Source organism: Aotus nancymaae, unplaced genomic scaffold (assembly GCF_030222135.1).
Source record: "Aotus nancymaae isolate 86718 unplaced genomic scaffold, 86718_ANA_hifiasm-v0.15.2.pri h1tg000004l, whole genome shotgun sequence".
NCBI classification, from domain to species: domain Eukaryota; kingdom Metazoa; phylum Chordata; class Mammalia; order Primates; family Aotidae; genus Aotus; species Aotus nancymaae.
Window position 1 is genome coordinate 52,385,186 of NW_026988415.1, and position 20,942 is coordinate 52,406,127.

General features: G+C 35.3%; 1 non-coding gene across 1 annotated transcript; it reads right to left on the reverse strand.

The window, feature by feature from the left end:
• Positions 1-4,537: 4,537 nt before the first annotated feature.
• On the reverse strand, positions 4,538-4,602 carry LOC135269363 (small nucleolar RNA SNORD43). Its single transcript, XR_010337658.1, has one exon. It is a non-coding gene; the product is annotated as a small nucleolar RNA SNORD43 (small nucleolar RNA).
• Positions 4,603-20,942: the final 16,340 nt, after the last annotated feature.

The window sequence follows — 20,942 nt, forward strand, 5'->3', positions numbered from 1 at the left end:
CTTCGGTTATTTCCCTATGAGTTGTTATGCCAGTTACCACTTAATATCACTGATTTAGTCAAACTCTCTTATTTACTGAAGAGAAAACTGAGGAAAATACTTAATGTCAAACAGCTATTTGTTGAAAAGCAGAGACTTGAGGCTTTTTTCCAATATACCTTATTTAAACTCTCTATTGCTGATATTTTTTCCCACAACAGTCATTTTCTATCCTACCCAACCCTGTACACTCCTTAGTAACATAGCCCTGATTTTGGTCAGGTTCTGGACTGCCATGTGCTTTAAGAAGGAGGCTGTGCCTTCTCCGCATCCCAGGAGATGAATATTGGTAAGTTTAAGTAAATCGCAGTACTTTTATCTTCTTTTGATATTCATTGGCAAAGTCATGGCCAATGAACAAAGAAAATTCCACCCAGGTAGCTTTTGAGAAAGCCATTCTCCTTCTTAAGAATGGTAATGAGGGCAATGTGATATTTCCAACTGCAGCAGCTATTCTGTAATCCTAAAGAGACAAGCCTAAAGGCAAACGTCAATATGCTAAAGAACTGAAGATCATGAAAGAAAGAAAGAGAGAGAGAGAGAAAGAAAGAGAAAAGGAAGGAAGAGAGAGAAATTCTGCAATGTAACAGGGTGGAGGAAGAAAATATTCAGGGTTTAAAATTAAATAATAACGATAGTATAACTTAACAGAAATTCCTTCTGAGGGATTATTAACACCCTAAGTAATAGCCCCATTAAAATGGTTTTAATGCTATCAGCAAAGAATAACATTTGCAAAGAGAACTGAAAAGGTTATATTTTAGGTTTAGGAGTACTGGTTAACATTACTAAATAAAGTGAAATGGATCTCTACTGAATTGATAATTTTATGCTTATCGGCATCTTAATACTCTTAAATTTATCTGAATTACCTTGTACTGCTATAGATCCTTACCATAATATCTTGCTGAAATAACCTTCAAAATGGTCTGTATGATGCCTCTTTCATTTGCCTTGTTAGTTTTATGTTTGTGCAGGTATGCAAATCTATAATTTGAGGTATGTGAAACCCTTTTGCCTTTTCTGTTCTTCTCAATTGTACTTGAAATTTCTGAGCCCACAAGGAAAATATCTGAAAAAAATATATAGAATATTTTTAAATCACTGAATTTCAGGGAAACTCATGAATCATACACTCCAACATATTTAGAGCTCCCAAATCTTCTTTTTTAAAAAATGCCTGTGATCTCTTCTAATTTATAAGGCATATTGTGCAGAAGTGGCTGCAAAAAATGAGCAGGGCTACATTTGGGAATAGGCTGAATATATATCTAAACAGTGTGATGTCTAAACAGAGATGTGCTAGAAAGAGCCCCTACCACCCTAATATTTCTCTCACTGCCTATCATAAAATATATAATTTCTCATTTATAGAATTATTCTGTTTGGATTTAAAGGCTTATTGTCCATAAAAATTATGCCTTTTGAAATTGAAAAGTATGCCAAAAGCAGTAATTCTCACATGTATAATCCCAATGCTTTGGGAGGCTGAGGTGGGAGTATCAATTGATCCTAGAAGTGCAAGATTAGCAGGGCAAGATAGCAAGCCCCTGTCTCTACATAAAATGTATTAAAAATTGTCCAGGCACTGTGGAACACTTCTGTAGCCCCAGCTACTCTGGAAGCTTAGATGGGAGAACCCCTTGAGCCCAGAAGTTCAAGGCGGCAACAATATATGATAGTGCCACTGAACTCTAGCCTGGATGACAAAGGAATACTTGGTCTCTAAAAATAAATAAATAAAATTAAAAAGTGTCAATTAACAACATAGATATCAGTTGATCACTAGATCCGTTTGAGAAAAAAAAATTGGGATCCGTAATCAAGGGTATTTGGGCAGAAATGCCAGGGATATAAAAAGAGAGGAGAGAACAGGGTTTCAAGACAAACTTCACTCACTCTTTGCTCAAAGCTAAAAAAAAAAAAAAAAAAAAAAAAAAAGATTACTGGCAGCATAAATTAAAGAAGTTGCTGCAAAAATGTATCATTTTTGTTGATCAGCAAGTGTTTCCCAGCCAGTTTCTCCAGATAAGGGCTTCTGAAATTTTAGTGTGACTAAAAGTTAACTATACATCTTATTATTAAAGCTAATTTTCTGTTCTTGTCCCCATGTAATCATGTGCCAAGGTTATGTTAGCATAAAAAATTCTAGCTATACATGGGTGATCCTGGGATAAGCCCAGGAATCTATTAATAAGGAGTTCCTCAGTTGGTTATGATGCAACTCAGCTCCAGAGCACATTTTAGCAACTTTCAGCCTAGAGTCAATCACCTGATTGCTCTTGAAATAGCTTACAATCTAGAATGGGGAGAGAAAATACATATAATTAAATATAAGGCTGTGTGTGACCTGGGTTATGGAGACGAAGGGGGAAATATACAGTTTTGAAAATGAAGTAAAGCTAGGTATAAAAGATAACTTTTGAGTAATGCATTACTTAAAAAATAGATAAGATACAAAAAATGCAGCCAATATCAGAAAAATACAAAGTTGGCAACTGTTTTTCTAAGTTTCATTATGTACCCCCATGTCTGGCTATCCAGGATCCTCATGCTTTCTCCTGATGACAGAATCATGTAAGCCTGTCCTTGTTTTTTTGTTTTGTTTTGTTTTGTTTTGTTTTGAGATGGAGTTTCACTCTTGTTACCAGGCTGGAGTGCAATGGCGCGATCTCGGCTCACCGCAACCTCCGCCTGCTGGGTTCAGGCAATTCTCCTGCCCCAGCCTCCTGAGTAGCTGGGATTACAGGCACGCACCACCATGCCCAGCTAATTTTTTGTATTTTTAGTAGAGACGGGGTTTTACCGTGTTGACCAGGATGGTCTCGATCTCTTGACCTCGTGATCCACCCGCCTTGGCCTCCCAAAGTGCTGGGATTGCAGGCGTGAGCCACCGGGCCCAGACCGCCTGTCCTTGTTTTGAATGTTTCCATTTCCTGTACCTTTTCTCACTCTTAAAAACTTACCTCATCTCATCTCCCTTCAGAAATGGGTTGATTGAATATCTAATTTGATAAAGTAATGATAATAAAATGTTGTCTTAAAAATATTTCCAATGCCTTTGCTTATAGAAATGACTAACATGGACATCCTAGCAAGCTAGAGATAGGATGGAAAATGCTGTTGGTCAAATGAATTATCAATGTCTCTTAATTCATGTTGAAGCTAATGGTCTTACAAAAATATTCACTGTTAACTGAAGTGATCAATATTGTTCAGCAAGGAACTTAAACACATTTACAAGAAAAAACAAATGGCCCCGTTAAAAAGTGAGCAAAGGACATGAACAGACACTTCTCGAAAGAAGACACTCATGAGGCCAACAAACATGAAAAAAGTTCAACATCACTGACCATTAGAGAAATGCAAATCAAAACCACAATGAGGTACCATCTCACACCAGTCAGAATGGTGATTATTGAAAAGTCAAGAAACAAAAGATGCTGGTAAAGCTGTGGAGAAATAGAAATGCTTTTACACTGTTGGTGGGAATGTAAATTTGGTCAACCATTGTGGAAGACAGTGTGACAATTCCTCAAAGACCTAGAACCAGAAATACCATTTGACCCAGCAATCCCACTACAGAGTATATACCCAAATGAATACAAATTATTCTATTATAAAGATACATGCATGCATATGTTCATTGTAGCACTATTCACAACAGCAAAAATATGGTAGAATGGATAAAGAAACCATCCTGTATATATACTATGGAATACAATGCAGCCATAAAAAGGAATGTGATCATATTGTCTACAGGTCATGGATGGAGCTGGAAGCCATTATCCCCAGCAAACTAACACAGGAATAGAAAAACAAACACCTCATGTTTTCACTTACAGGTGGGAGCTGAACAATGAGAACACATGGACACAGGGAGGGGAACAACACATACTGGAGCCTGTTGGGGTTGGCAAGGGGAAGGATAGCATTGAATAGGTAATGCATACTGGGTTCATCATCATGAAGAAAGAAGTTGAATAAACTGAAAGTCAGTAACTCTTCTTTGATGCATTAAAGAATTTAGGTCACCAGGCAAATCAGTGCTACAGAATTGGAAATATAGGTGAATACAGAAAAATCACAGATTACCAGAGCAGAGACTCAGAAGTAGAAGCCTACCACTGGAACCAGAGTATAAACACTTAAAATGTAATTGACAAATTGCTGGAGGCTGAGTCTTGACACATTTGGGATTGTAAAATTGCAGAGTCCCAGTTTTAGTGGTAGCTCCTACACCTTCCTGCATTTTACCTCTAGGATCCACACCAGGTCTGGGTAGAGTGAACAATGAAAAAAAATTCCCTTTTGCCAGTAGGGAGAAAGAAAAATTGTTATTTAAAAATATGCCTAGAGCATTCTGTTCTCCTTAACAACAACAACAACAAAATGCCCTCAAGGAAAACTATTTAACCGGAATCGAACCACATTGAGTTTATCCAGAGCATGAGCAAACTAGAGGGAAAAATTACCCGACTCCAGTCATCTTCTAAGCTAAATCAGAACATGGCAATCAGTACACAGTGTCTGCACATCCATCAAAAACTCCAGTCACTTCTAGCCTTCATGTTTTACTTTGTGGGGAGGGCAGAAAGTAAGAAACAATTGATAAACCCTCAGCACCAAGGCTAACTAAAAGACTGAGACATTATTATAGGATTATATAATATTTCTCCTCCCCCAACCTTACCACCACATCAATAGGGTTCCTCTATTATAACTAAGAGGATTACAACTGAAAGAATCACATGCCCAAAATCTTATTTAAGAATTCTCTAGGAAAATCCAAAGACAAAAGGGGAGACAGACAGTAGGATGGCAGAGGAAATGATAGCAAGTGTAAGTTCTCCAACTTTATTCTTCTTTTGCAAGATTATTTTGGCTGTTTGCATACCCAAACAATCCCCTATTAATTTGAGAATCAGTTATTCTATTTTAAATTTTAAAAAATTGAATTTTGATAAGGATTGCATTGAATCTGTAGATTTATTTGAGTAGTATTGGCCTCTTGCTAATATAAAGTCCATAAGCATGGGATGTCTCTCACGTAACTACATCTTCTTTGATTCCTTTCAGCAATGTTTTATTTTTTCTGTAATCAAGTCTTTCACCTTCTTGTTTAAAGGTATTAGTATTTTATTTGTTTTTATGCGATTGTAAATATAATTATTTTCTTAATTTGCTTCATGGATGACTTATTTCTGGTGTATAGAAATACAACTTATTTTTGTGCATTAATCTCGTACCCTACAACTTTGCTGAATTTGTTTTTTTAGCAGTAATAGCTTTCTTGTGGATTCCTTGTGGTTTTCTACATACAGCATTATGTCATGTGCAGAAAGAATTTTACTTCTTCCTCTTCAATTAGAATGCCTTTTATTATTATTTTTTCTTTCATAATTCTTGGGCTAGAACTTCCAATACAATGTTGAATAGCAGTGGTTAAATAGGCAGCTTTGTCTTATTCCTAATATAAAGAGAAAATATTTCAGCTTTTCACTATAGATATGGTGTCAACTAGAGGTTTTCCTCAGTCTTTCAGGTAGCTCCCAAACTGGTTAGATGGGAGCTATACAAACATGATACGTTGTAGTTAAGTTATTTCCTACTTTATCTGTTATCAGGGACCAGGGTTATTCATTGGGAGTGTGGGCTGCTGTCTTAAGACTACCTATGAGCTGTGGACAGAGTAGGGCAAGGGAAAGTAAAATTGGCATAAAGCTTTCTTACTATTTTAAGTTTCTTTTTTCTTGGTTCAGCATTCACTTTGTTGTGGTAAACCTTTGACTGTTTTCAAAAGTTCTGGTAAACTTGGTTTTTACAATTTCTGCTTGTTTTGTTTTTCCTGTGGAGAGACAGTAGTTTAGAGCTGCCTACTCTGCCATTAACTGATGTTACATTCTACAAGAGGGTTATTTAAAAAAAAAAAAAATTGACAATACATTCAGGGTGAACTTAAAGAAATTAGACTAAAGCAAGAAGAACTATGGAACATTGCTAATCAGATATTATTATTAGTTTTTAAGTGTGCTCGGGAAAAGTTAAAGATTCAGGGAAATTCGGAATTCAATAAATGAAGATTTTTAAAAGATGGGAGTTTAGACTTAAAGTTAAAGCAACAATATATTTTATATAAAATATTTGAAAGTTGATTGAAATATTATTTTATTCTGTAAGAATGGAAAAGAAAAAACAAAACTGGTACATTCCTTTTTGGGGAGAGTGTAGAATAAAGAATACACTCAAACACTCTTAGTGGAATATACATATTTGAAATACATTAAGAAGTTTTAATCTTAACTTAAAATACATATTCCCTTTGATACAGCAATTATATGCTATGTCTCTCTATTCTTTCAATAGTGAAAAAGGATGTATGTATAAGGGTGTTCATTCCAGCCTTGTTTGTGAAGCAACAATGACAAGTCTACTTAAAATTCCAGTAATACGTTAACCAATGAACACACTACCCACAAACCAGATGTTAATTCAATCATATACACTAAGTGCATGTTCCTCTGTTTATGTGTTTATATAAGCACAAAAAGTCTGAAAGGATCCACACCAAACTTTTAATTTTCATTCACCTTCAAGGATGAGCTGGGAGACTAGAACTTTCATTTTTTTTTAATACTTCAGATGTATCTATATACCATTAAAAGCAAAACTTTAGACAAATTAAAGTTAGCAGAGTTTGAGCAGAGAACGAATTGCAAATCAGGAAATCCTCAAACCAGAATAAGATTAGAGCAACTCTGGCACTGCCGCATGGTCAGAGGGGATTTATGGACAAAGAAAAAGAAAATAACATACAGAAAATAGACGACCGATACAGAAACAGCTGGGTTGCTTACAGCTTAGTGTTTGCCTCATTTGAATACTGTTTAAATAATTGGTTCCGTGTGATTTGCCCAAACTTGGTGATTGCTACAAGAGTACCTTATAGTCTGTTTATACATCCAGCTAGGTTACGGTTCACTGTGTATGGAGGCACTTTTAGGCCAAATTTAAAATATGTAAGGAAGAAACTTTAAGCTGAACTTAACAGTAATTTCAACTTTTTTACAATGATAGTGACTTACTGCTTAATTTTTAAAAATAATAGTTTATAATTTTAATTATGATTATAACAGTGAAGAACACAGTATCATTGTTATCCTTCACCAACTCTAAAAAGATATATTAATTGCCAACCTTTCTGATAAGAAGTATAATATGGCAGGTGTCTAACTTAAGCTTATATTCAGCAACCATGGCTAAAATTTGGACTTTTTAAAAAAGCTACGTAATTTCTATTTGGTGAAAAACATGCATCCTTTCCCTTCCTCTACTTTTTTTTTCTTTTTTCCCCTACCCACAACTAGACTAAAATAATAAAGCTCATTTGGCATATAAGTAAACTCCTTTTCAAGGCATCTCAGTTTTTTAATTCCATTTAAAAATTGCTTACTACTTTCTTAAATATCCTGTAAGCCTGGCATGCGATTTTTCTTCAACTGTGTTAACACATGATCTCTGACACCGATCATAAAATCTACACCATCTTCTAACTATTTTTGGTAGTTTTTCCACATGAACTGTAGAAGTGTGTGTACTCACTAAGAAATAAAACTTTTACTTCAGGAATCAACTATATCTGTATGATTTTGCTCCCTATGTTCTGGTTCATAACCTACCATTCATGCATTGTCCTGTCAGTAGATAATGATTTCCTGAGTATTTTCTGATGACGTTATCCTACATGCAACTAATCTGTTTTTTTTTGTAGTAGTAGTAGTAGTTCTGTTGCTTAGAAACAGTTAAAGTGGCTTACGTCGCTTTCTGCAGTAATAAGAGGATGTTTAAAATTTCTCTGAATTGCTTTAAGTATGATCTTCAGATCAAACTATTTCTCTTCTTCAGCTTCCTTGTTGCCATCCTCAGTCAGTATGCATTACACATAGTCCGAATCGTTAAGAGTTTCCATTTTGTTTGTGCAGTTTCTGGCAATCAAGGACCAAACTGATTTCAGAGCCATTGATTGAAGTAGCTACAGACATTAAAATTAGTTGAAGATTTAAGTGCACTTTGTCTCCAAGTGCTTAAATTACTGTTCAATTTTGATTAAAACTTCTAGTAGTTACAATAAAAATAAAGCAACTTAACTTAAATATGTACCAATTACCTCCCTGTTCAATAAAATGCTCCAAACCCAGAAATCTCTTGTATTTAAACATTCTCATTTTAATGTGTTTGTACATATAAATCTTGTATTTACAGATAATTTCAGAAACACATGGTATGAATAGACAAATGAGCAATTATTCCAGAACGTATGTACAATTTATGTGCAGATAGAAAGTATTTTATAATACTTATTTCAGAAATCTGTATAGAAAAATAGAGCCCTAACATCAAGCAACATCATAGATGAATGTCCTGCAAATTATTCCATGGTAAGATTGGGAAATGTTGTAATAAGAATATGACATAAGACACTATTAAAATAACCACAAAATTCCTACATATGCTACAACACCCCTATATTTCTTTAATGTAGGCATTCTTGACTTATACTTTTACATATATGACTAGGCTTATCCTTGTCAGAGCTCAAATATTATTAGCTTGCTTCAATGTGGCTTTTACCATGCACATCGTTAAAGCAATATCACCTCTAGAAATGCATAAAGACACCAGAGTACAGGGTATTACTATTAGATAACTATAAACGTGCGCATATACCCTGTTCCGAAGCCAGGTGTAACTATGCTGTCCCAGCTATTGACATGCCTTGGATGCAAAAATGGCTACAAATTTTCTTTTTTGACTAAGTTGAGTGAATAGGTAAGCACTATGACAACCACACATTTTAAAAGAAGGAAACTTTTAGTATTTATAAATTAGATTTCTGTTTAAGACTATTCATGAAAATCAGGTTATCAGTCTGATTTGTCATATGCCAAGTTCCATTCAAGCACTCAATAAAAGCACAAAAAAATACAAAAGAAAAGCAGTGAAAACCACAGATGTGAAACAACTCAGTCACTTGCCAGGATATGGGGAAGAACACCCACTAATACAATGGTGTAGTTAGACAGGCAGCCTGAGTGTACCGATAAAGAAACTTGGCCCCTTCTGTATCACCTGCTCATAGGTTTATGGTAGCCATCTACTCTGACAGATCCTAAAGCAACCAGTACTGCCTCACTCTCGTAAGCCCAAAGGTGAACTGCCTCTCTCTATCCTATTGGAAATAACAATTCCTGGTATACAACATGGAGATGAGGGTCATAAAAGCAGAACATACTGGAAATTATAGTTTTCTATATACTGGATATAGTCAAATAACAATGACATAGTGCCTATGATAGAAATATTTCTCGTAAGAAAAAAAAGCAAACAAGCAAATAAAAAAATCTATAAAGCGATGATAAAATACTCCTTCCTTATGTTCAATGAAGCCATGCCTTCTGAAACCCTACTACTCTGTCACTTACTAGCTATGTGATCTTTACCAAGTTATTTATGCTTTCTGAGCCTCAGTTTCATTTCTAAGATACATGTAAGAGGACTCATAGGCTTATATTAATAGTGAGAAAAATGTATTAAAGTTCCTTGTGTAGAATTTGGTACATATTAGGTGTCCAATACATACCAATCTATATTCTTTACCTTCTTGTGACATATTGACCATATTTGTAGGATCATTATGTACCCAGTATATGTTAGAACTACTTTCCTGGAACTATCATCTAATATTCCTACCATGAGAAATCTAGTTAAGGAAAAAATCAGATTTTAGAAACTGTTAATTCATATAGATGCTTCCTGAAACATCATTCACAGTAGTAAAAATGTAAGTATTTTAAGTATGTAAAAATAGACAAATATGATGAAATATCATAAGGCCATTAAAAGTACAATTATGGAAAGTTTTTGGTAGCATGGGAAAATACTAAATTTAAAATGTTATGTGTTTGTGCATATAAAGATAAGGTATTGCACACTTAAAAATTTAAGAGGATAGATCTTATGCTAAGTATTCTTATCAGAAACGACAACAACAAAGGGACACAAGGAAAGTTTAGGAATTGATGTATATGTTTATTACCTTGATTGAGGTGATGGTAACTAACTTGAATGTATACATATGTCCAAAGCGTATAAATTAATGAAGTTTTTGCTGTATACTCATTATACCTAAATAAAGCTTTAAAAAGATGTTAAACACTTGAATAAAAAGAAAATTAACTTTAAAAATGTTATGGGTAAAGTACGATAAACAGTTTATATAAGTGAAAAATTATATTGCAACAACTGAAAAAATATTAAAATGTTAATGTTTGTTTTCAGTGGTAGGAGATAGAGTCACTGTATTTAGATGCAATTTTCTTCTGTGATGTTCACATTTTTGAAAAGACCTATCTATCTATCTATCTATCTATATATATACACACAAATTTTGTAAAAAAATTTTTATTAAAATAAATATATAAGAGTAACAACTATACATCTCATGTCATATGACTTTTCCTGAGTGTTACTCTAGACACCTGTATTAGTGGGGTAGGGCTGCCATAGGAAAGTACCATCAACTGTACAACTTGAACCACAGAAAGTTACTTTTTCACAGTCTTGCGGCCTAGAAGTCTGAGTGCTGGTGTTGCCAAGGTTGGCTTTGCCTGAGACCTTTCTTCTTGGCTTGAAGTATCCATCTTCTCCCTGTGTCTTTGCATGGTCTTCTCTCTGTACACAATCATGTCTATGTCTTAATTTCCTCTTTTTCTAAGGACACCAGTCACACTGGATTAGGGTCCACCATAGTGACTACATTTTAACTTAATTATTTCTTTAAAGATTCTCTCTTCAAATGTAGACACATTCTGAGTTACTGGAATTCAGGACTTCAGCTTATGAATTTGGGAGGACACAATTCAGCCCATAATACCCTACCTTCTGCCCCGCCAAATGAATGTTCGTCTCACATGTAAAATATATGCACCCCCTCAAAATAACCCAAAACAAAAGTCTTAGTCCATTTCAGAATAAATGTAAGGCCAAAATCTCATCTAAATATCTAAATCAGGAATGAGTGAGACTTTAAGTATGATTTATTCTGAGGGAAAATTTCTCTCCAGCTGCGAACCCATGAAACGAGACAAATTATCAGTGTTCAAAATGCAATTGTGAGACAGTTATAGAATAATTATTGTCATTCCAATAGGGTGAAATTGTAAATAACAATGGAGTCATGGGCCTCAAGCAAGTCCAAAACCTATTGGGGAAAATTCCATTAGTTTTTAAGATTCAAGAATAATCCTCTTAGGCTTGATGCTCTGTTCTCTAGGCCCACCTGTGTGGCCCTGCCTTCCAGGTTCACCATGGCGACAGCCCCGTCCCCTGAATCCGCGCTCTCTGTGCCAGTCATGCCAACCTCTGAACTACCTTCAAGATTATCTTTCCCTTTTCTTGAAGGATAATTTATGTTCACAGTTGGATATCTCTACTGACGATCTTGGAGAATCACAGAAATCCAACAACCTTCCTTCATTCAGTCTCATCTCTGTCTGTTCAGTCTAAGTTGGCAGCATTTGTGCTGGTATAAAATTCTCAAAAACATTGTTGAGCTCCCACGCAGTTCACTAGGGTCCATGCTCTCAGTCAAAAGGCTCCTCCAACAGATCTTTTTGGATAATCACGTTTTGGCTTCTGCTGAGATAGTTGATTGGACCCACGAGACACACTCATAAATCTTTTTAGCAAATGATTGTTTAGCCACAACCTTGTTTTCTCCACAACATGCTTTCTCATTTTTTGAAATATTAGATAGGCTGACAACTCTGGAAATCTTCACATTCTGTTATTTTTAGTGTGTGCTTAACAATTCATATAAATATATATGAATGAAATATATATACAAATGAAATATATATATATAAATGAAATATTATTCAGCCCTAAAAAGGAATGAGATTTTACCATTTGCCATGACTTGGATGAGACTGGGGGACATTATCCTAAGTGAAATAAACCAGTCACAAAAATATTGCATTACCTCACTTATATGTGGAGTCTAAAATAAAATCAAATATACACAGATGGAGAAGAGTGGTTACTAGGGGCAAGGGAAAGGGAACTGGGGAATGTAGGTCAGAAGACACAAAGTAGCATATATGTAGGATGAAAAAAATCTAGAGATGTAATGTGTAACATGAGAACTATAGATAATAAAATCATAATGTATTTTGAGTTCCTTCTAAATAAGAAGATTTTAGCTGCTCTAGCCAAGAAAACACACACAATAAATAAGTAACTTGGTGAGTTGCTTGGTGAGTTTATTTGATTCACCATAGTAGCCTTTGTACTCTCTCTATAAATCCATTAACATTATGTTGTATACCTTAAATATACACAATAAAATAATTTTGAAAAATATAAACATTTATTTTTAAAAAATTCTTCAGTTGATGTCTCTTCTCTCACATTTTACCTTAAGCGGAAAGGAGAAACCAGATTGCTTCTTAAACATTTGCTTAGAAATCTCCTCAGCTAAATATTCAAATTTATTGCTTATAAGTTCTACTTTCCACAAAACACTAGAACACAATTTGGCCAAGATCTTTGCCACTGTATAACAAGGATCACCTTTCCTCTAGTTTCCAGTAACACGTTACACATTTTCATCTGAGACCTCATGAGAAGCACCTTTAATGTTCACATAACCATTATTTTCATGATGATATATGTATTCTCTAACACAATGAAAGCTTTCTCTATACCTCTCCTCTTTTCTTTCTGAGTCTTTGCAAGAATCACCTTTAACATTCATAATATTCTCACATCTTCAGAGCAATCTAGGCTTTTTCTAACATGCACTTACAAACTCTTCTAGCCTCTATCCATTATGTTATTCCAAAGCCAAATCCATATTTTTATTTATTATTACAGTAGCACCCCACTTTCCAATATCAAAATTTATATTAGTTTGATAGAGCAGCCATAAAATATTCCATAGATTGAGTGACTTACATAACACAACTTTATTTTATTTTTTCATAATCCTGGAGCCTAGAAATCCAGAACTCGGTGTTTGCAGAGCTAGTTTCTTCTGAGGCCTCTCTTCTTGGGCTTGTACATGGCTGTCCTCTCCCTGTGTCTTTACATGGTCTTCCCTCTGCACAAATACATTTCTGTGTCTTAATTGCCTCTTCTTACAAGGACACCAGTCATATTGAATTAAGACCTATCTTTATTATCTCATTTTAACCTTATTACCACTTAAAAGATTCTCTCTCCAAATGCAGTCACACTGTGAAGTACTGAAGGTTAGGACTTTAACATATACATTTGGGAAAACACAAGTTAGCTTATAACTGCAGCCTTTGCTAGATTATTATCACTTACCTGACCTTAATTCCTACTTCATAAAAAATTAATGGTCATCAACAAAATAGAGATAGCATCATTTAGTCAACTAATTTCCTTTTTTATCCCCTCTGCTGTGTAGTACCTTTGTGACCTTGGTCAAGATAAACACTCTCAGCCACAGTTTCCTGACTTGCAAAATAAGGATGATAATATCTGTCTCATAGAATTATTGAGCATATTAAATGAAATATTATAGATAAAGAACCTATTTTAGAGTCTGATCACAGTAAATATTAAACAAAAATGACTTCCTTTTTTTTTCTTCTGTTAGTGACAACTGCTTCAATATCAACATCTCAATTATACAACGAATCCACATTCATCCTCTTTCCCTGCCTCTGTTTTCTAACACAAAGTCCTCCACCTATGTTCTCAGCTCCACTAACTCCAGCCTTTCTTGGTAGTTGATATCATGAAGATAAACTTGAATATTTTGTATTACATGTCTGTAACTCACAGCTGTGTGACCTTGGGACTTTCAGCTAATTGTTCTGAGCTCTGTTTCTAATTTATAGAATAAAGATAATAATACATGTCTCATAGGATTGTTGTGCTTGGTACAGGTGCCAAGCCTCAGTAAATCTTTCTTGAATGAATACTGATAATAACAAAGACCATTTATTGAACATTTACTATATGCCAGGCAGTGCACTAAGTATTTTGTATATTTTACTTGATTCAATTTTCATGAAGACCATAGCAAGTGAATCAATAAATTCTCCCTATTTTGCTTAAGCTAATGCAGCATGGTCTTCTTCATTTTATAACCAAAGACCCCTTACTAATATAGTAATTGAGTCTATTTTTTAACATTCTTATAGAAATATAATTTGCAATACAATGTTCACCAAGAACAGTATAATATTTCTTGATATATATTTTATTTCTATTTTGAATCCAACGCCATAAAGTATTTTTTATAAAAATGAACACTATTATTTATGTACAGCCCCAAACCCACAGTGTATAGTGCTAATATAATGCCATCACTTGTAACAAGAGAACAAGCAACAACCTGAAATGACAGAAGATCTACATCAAAAGATTGAAAGTTAGAAAAAGTACTAAAGGAGTAAACCATACTTTATTCCTTCTGAAATGAGTTATATTCTCACACACACACACACACAAGCACAAAGTCAAAGGTTTTTTTTCATTCTTGTTAGAAGTTTTAATTTTTTCTGTATTTTTTATAGCTTCTAATTTTTTCCTTTAAAATATTCTAATTTATCATCCTGCTGTGGCCCATTCCTAACAATGAATACATAGTGTAAAAACAGTAGACCATATTGAAAGAAACAATCTCTCATCCTAAATAAGAAGAGGTATAACCCACATTATTGTGTGTTCTCAAGACATTTGCATTTTCCATAGTGCCCTATTAGCTTAAACACAAAACTGCCACTGTGGCTATTGTATGCCAATCAAATGATATTTTATTCATACATCTTACTCCTTCTCGTCTCTCTGCAGAGTGTAAATATTTAAGGACTAAAGCTGACCAGAGGAACATTTTAGGGAAAGTCAATTTGTCATCTTTATTCTTCCTCTATCTTCTCTTTGACCTCATCTTAATAATCCTCAATAGCACACTTCCTCTACAGTGACTAATTTCTTCTCACCTCTTAAATACCTTTTAAATATTCTCCCTTCACTTACAGAGTCATATGTAATCCAACTACAATGACATTTCTAAAATGTAAAGCAAAATTTGCTTTGTGCCTACCCCATTTAAAACCCACTAAACGCCTCTCACTATTGACTTCAGGATAAAATTCAAATTCTTTAGTTGGCAAGCAACATTCTCCATGTTCTGTCTCCTGCCTTTACTTTGTCTTATCAAATGCTCACAAGAACGCTGCCTCAGAGCTGTGAACCTGCTGGAATGCTCTGTTTATGATGTCAAAATGTCTTGCCCCTTCATTTACTTCTAGTCTTTGCTCAGTTGTCACTTGCTGGGACCCAGGATCTAGATTAGAGTGAGGGAAATGAAGTGCCAAGGACACATAATTTAAGGAGGAATTTGTTCCCAGACTTGTGAAAGTACAGTGTTGGCTACTGAGAATTAGTGCCTTCTTACATTTTGTGTTCTGATGATTTCCCTTGCCTCACCCTAGCCCCAGCCTTCCTGGCATTTACTATATAATATTTTAACCATACCCTGACACATCCTATCCCCGTCCTCTGGTTTACTTCCCTATAGCATTTATCACCATCTGAAATATTTACTTATATAAGAGTTACTTTTGTCTCTGTCCCTAATAGAGTGCAAGCTCTATGAGGACAGGGATTATCTTAAATTTTGTTCACTGCTGTATATCTAGTGCCTAGAATAGTACCTAGAATATAGTAAGTACTCAATAAACATTTCTTTAATGAAGAATGTACAAATCTACTTGCAATTTCTACAACGCTTGCACTATCTGCATGGCTTTGCATATGCTATTCTCTCTGCCAGGATTCCCCCCACTCAGCGCCCAAGTATGCCAGATTAAATCCTACCTACTCTTTTGAATTAAAATTTGCTTTCTTTTAGAAGCCTTCCTTAACAACCATTAGGCTTCATTAATTGACCCTCTTTTGCAAAAATTCTCATATTAGCACACTGTATTATGGTTGTGTTTCTTATCTATAGTCTCAACTAAACTGTAAATTTCTTGAATGCAGTGAATCCCTGACTGTGTGGGCTTGGCATAATATGAAGTGCTTTGAAGACACAGACATGAGCTATACTCTGCATCTAGCCACTGGCTCACAGGACAAATCATTTAATCTCAGTGAGTATGTTTCCTCATCTAAAACATGAAGATGATAATGTATATTTTATATGGAGACTATGAAGATAAAATAAGGATGTGTACATAAAGGGCTTAGCATTTTGCCCAATACATTACATACACTCAAAAAATGATAGATGTTATTATCTCTGTCTCCCCTCCACAAACAATTACCAGAACCCTAGTTAAACAGTAGATGCTGAGTACATGTTTGAGTAAATGAATACATGCTTCACCCTGTCTGTCCATATCCTCACAATTTTTGATACTCTGAACTTCCCTCTCCAGGGTGTTCTAGAGTCACCTCCTACCAGCTTACTAGAGCTGATTTGTATACATTTCTTTTCAATTCCATGTTCAATACTATCTCACTGGTAGAATGAAATCAGCCACGATAGGCATATTTACACAATAGAAATCATCATATGATACAAGTCAAGCCTCTCCTCCCCCCTCTTCAAAATCAGTTTATCAGCACACCATTATCCCACTCCTGACTTACACACAGAAATATAATAATGAATAGGGAAGAGAGCAGAGGTGATTATGACAGGTGTTTATATACTCTGTGGAAGATAGGCAGACTTTTGATGTCTTTTAAATCATAAGAGTCCCTGGTGTGAAAAAATATTATCTTTCTATTACCAGAATACATTTTCAAGAAAAACATTTTTAATAAAAAAGATAGTGATTTGTGCTGGTCATATTAACTATATGGAGTCAGAAAACAAGTTTTTAAAGATAAATCAACATGTTGTGATGAGTATAACCTCTCTCTAAGAGGTTACCTGTGTGATCTAGAGCTGGAGGTAGAGAACTAATATGTTATTTGGGCCTCGAGTACCCATCTATTAAGTAGAAATATTTAGTAGTACAGATGTGCTTCTTTTTAAAGCCTTTCTCGCAACATAGTGTAATGAAAAGTATCTGGAACCTATAGGTAAGAAGACAAAACTCCTTATTCTTACATCTGTAACTTGCTAGTCAAGTGTTGAGGCAGATCACAAATAAAATGGGATATTTATGTTTTGTTTTGTTTTTTTTTTTGAGTCAGAGTCAGAGTCTTGCTCTGTCGCCAGGCTGGAGTGCAGTGGCACAATCTTGGCTCACTGCAACCTCTGCCTCCTGGGTTCAAGCAATTCTCCTGCCTCAGCCTCCTGAGTAGCTGGGACTACAGGCCCGCACCACCACGCCCAACTAATTTTTGTATTTTTTAGTAAAGACGGGGTTTCACCATGTTGGCCAGAATGGTCTCGATCTCTTAACCTCCTGATCCGCCCGCCTCAGCCTCCCAAAGTGCTGGGATTACAGGCATGACCCACCTCACCCGGCCTATGTTTTGTATTCTTGAGGAGACTACTGTGAGGATCAAATGCAATGGTATATTGGAATGTTTTTGGTAAACCTCAGCATGCTGTTGAAGATTTTAGCATGCTATTTAAATTATTAAGATGATTATCATGTTTTGACTGCTTGTATGATCTTGGATTGGTTATACTGCAAGATTGCCAAATGAATTTCCCACCTCATTAAGGATAATGATGGTAAAAATTAGTATTGACTACTGAAGTTTTTCAACAATTATTGACATCAAAAAATTAACTATACTCAATTTCTGCCAATTTGCTTTCGTAATCATACTGACCAACTGAAATCTCAGGATCTCTCTTTTTTGCTGTTGGTTGAGAGTAATCATTCTTCTATCATGATATCTCCAATACACCCTTAAAATGGCAATTCTGAAAAGGGAAGGGTAAAGACGTTACTATTGTAATTTTTCTTTTCTTTCTTTTTTTTTTTTTTTTTTTTTTTTTTGAGATGGTGTCTCTGTTGCCAGGCTAGAATGCAGTGGCACGATCTCGGCTCACTGCAACCTCCTTCTCCCGAGTTCAACAGATTCTCTTGCCTCAGGCTCCCGAGTAGATGGGACTAAAGGCGCGCGCCACCACGCCCAGCTAATTTTTGTATTTTTAGCAGAGACAGGGTTTCACCGTGTTGGCCAGGATGGTCTCAATCTCTTGACCGTGTGATCTGCCCGCCTCGGCCTCCAAAAGTGCTGGGATTACAGGCGGGAGCCACCACGCCTGGCTTCATATTGTCATTTTTCTAGGAAAAGGTCTATTTTAATTATTGTTAGAAGTTTTAATTTTTTCTGTATTTTTTACAGCTTATTGCAAGCTTCTTCAGATTTTGAAAAATGCATAGACTTTTTGGAGAACTAATTGTCCATCCCGTTTGTCTTTATTGTGTAAATGTAGACCCTCCTTTCTCAGTTTGTCAACATCTAAAACAAGCACCGGTGATTTAGTACAGCCATACAAACACTGTTTCAGAGTTACAGAAAAGAGTATAGTTGATGTGTTAATCTAAAGAGAAAAAGGATGAGCAACAGACCCAGCAACAACAAAAGGACATTCTCATCTAGGTTTTATATTACCTGGGAGCCTGACTTCTGGTTCAATTCCCAGTTCTGTTAGCGGCATAACACACTGCCTTGGGCAAATCACTTAATCTCCTTGTGTGCCTGACTCTCTGTGAAGAGAATGAAGCACAGATCCAGCTTAATGTTTATGACTCACTTAGGGCTCTAGGAAGCATAATGCCGTTGTTTATTGGTAGTAGATATAAGAAAACATACTTAAAAAATTTTAGCTGCAGTTTTGTAGATTCACATTGTTTACAAGAGCATCATACTTGAAGATTTATACACAGTTACATGCCTTACCCTTCTAATGGCAAACAGTCAAATTGATATCATGCGGCCCAGGCTAAATAAGTCGCCTGCTTTGCTTCAAGGATACTGACATTTGCCTTCTGTCAGTATGTCTTTCGATAGCATGAAAGAGTCTCATCCAATTATGCACAGAAAAGGTCTAAAAGTCCTTCCAGGGTCCTGATAGAGCAAAAATAAGCTTACCAGTTGTCAGGCTGAACTAATCTGTCTGATGCTGGCCACTATAGAACATAGTAAATATTAGGTATTTAGGAACATACATCAATAGTCAATAAGAATATCTGCCATTTATGGAGTGACTATGGTATGCCAGCTCTTTATATAGATTACTTTATAATCCTCACAACTACTCTGCAAAGTTAGTATTAGCTTCATTTACAGGTGAAATCCCTAAAGCTCAGAGAGGTAAAGAAATCTGATTGAGGCCAAATTACCACTAAATAACAGACTGGAGTTTGCATTCAAATGCAACCCTATTATATTCCAAAACCCATGTTCCTAGTCAGTATACCATACTACTTCCTTTTCTGAGTTCTTCCCAGTTGAGGATGGACTCCATCTCTTGATATCTCAAAGCACTCTTAAATTACTTATGCAAAGCAGATGTGGTACTTGGGATATCCTGTTTAACCCTTTAATTGACATGTTTCTGATGTTTTTCTAGTAGAAATAGCACCAGAATTTTGGACTAAACTACTTTGATATGTTAGGACATTATAGTAGGAACCATAGCCAAGTCTACTGACAGAATAGTGAATTGAAGAGAATTCTTTCCTCTTTACTTTGAACAAGTTTTTTTCAACTAAAACATTATAATAATATACAGAAAAATATATTCTCCAGAACTCCCTTCATAAAAAGGGCTAGTGTTTGTTCAGAAAAAAATAATTCACATATCTAGTTAGGGTATAAGTTTAGACAAAGTTGTAAGTTATATAAGTTGTTCACTGCAAGGACACCTGGGAGATGGAGCAAATGAAGGCTGGAATCTAATTTACACTTGGCTTATCATACTGTGCATTCTGGTGCAGGACTACTATAGCCTGTAGAAAGAAATGAATTTGGCTTTGCACAAAGGAACAATCCTGCACTGTCAAGGTTATATCCACCCAGGGAGGACATGCTTTTCTGATGTATGGAGGGATGCTCTATAGGTTAGAGAAAAATGGTATCTCCTTCAATCTGGTATCTCCTTCAATCTGGTTACCTTTTTATTCTTCATTCTTTGTATTTATTTAAAACCTTATATCTATTGAAGGCATTGAGCTAAATAACTGATAACATTGTCACATTTGGTTTTACAACAACTTATGATTATTTCAATTTTACAGTAATATGCTCTAAGCAAAACAATTCTTAGTAGGAGAATCTGTATTTGAACACAACTTTGACTCCAAAGACAATGCTCTTAACTTTAAGGCTTTCCTGCCACCATAACATTGTTTGTTGTCCATGCAGTAAATATCCCTAAGTCTTCATAAAATAAAAGGTGAAAGTATACAACCATATCACCTAGTTATTTTATAAACTTTGGGGTATATAGATAATTTTCTGATTTGCATATCTGCTAATTTTTACTGAATCAATCTTGTTTTGACCCTGTCATGAACCAAGTCACCAAATAAAATTTTCCTGTTCCTTGGTATAAGATCATTTCTATTCAAATTTTCCTTAAAAAAAAAAAACCCTTAATATTAAACACACAGAATTTTTATAAGCCAGTGTGCTTCTGGGAGAGGGAGTGGAGAAAGATGGCAGAATAGAAGTCTGCACTGATCATTCCCTCCACAAGGACACAAATTTAACAACTATCTACACACACACACACACACACACACACACACACACACACAAATCTTCCTAAGGACCAAAAATCAGGTTAGCACTCATAGTACCTGGTTTTAACTTCACTGAAAGAGACACTGAAGAGGTAGTAAAAACAGTTTTGAATTGCTGATGCAATTTTAAAAATCCCACAT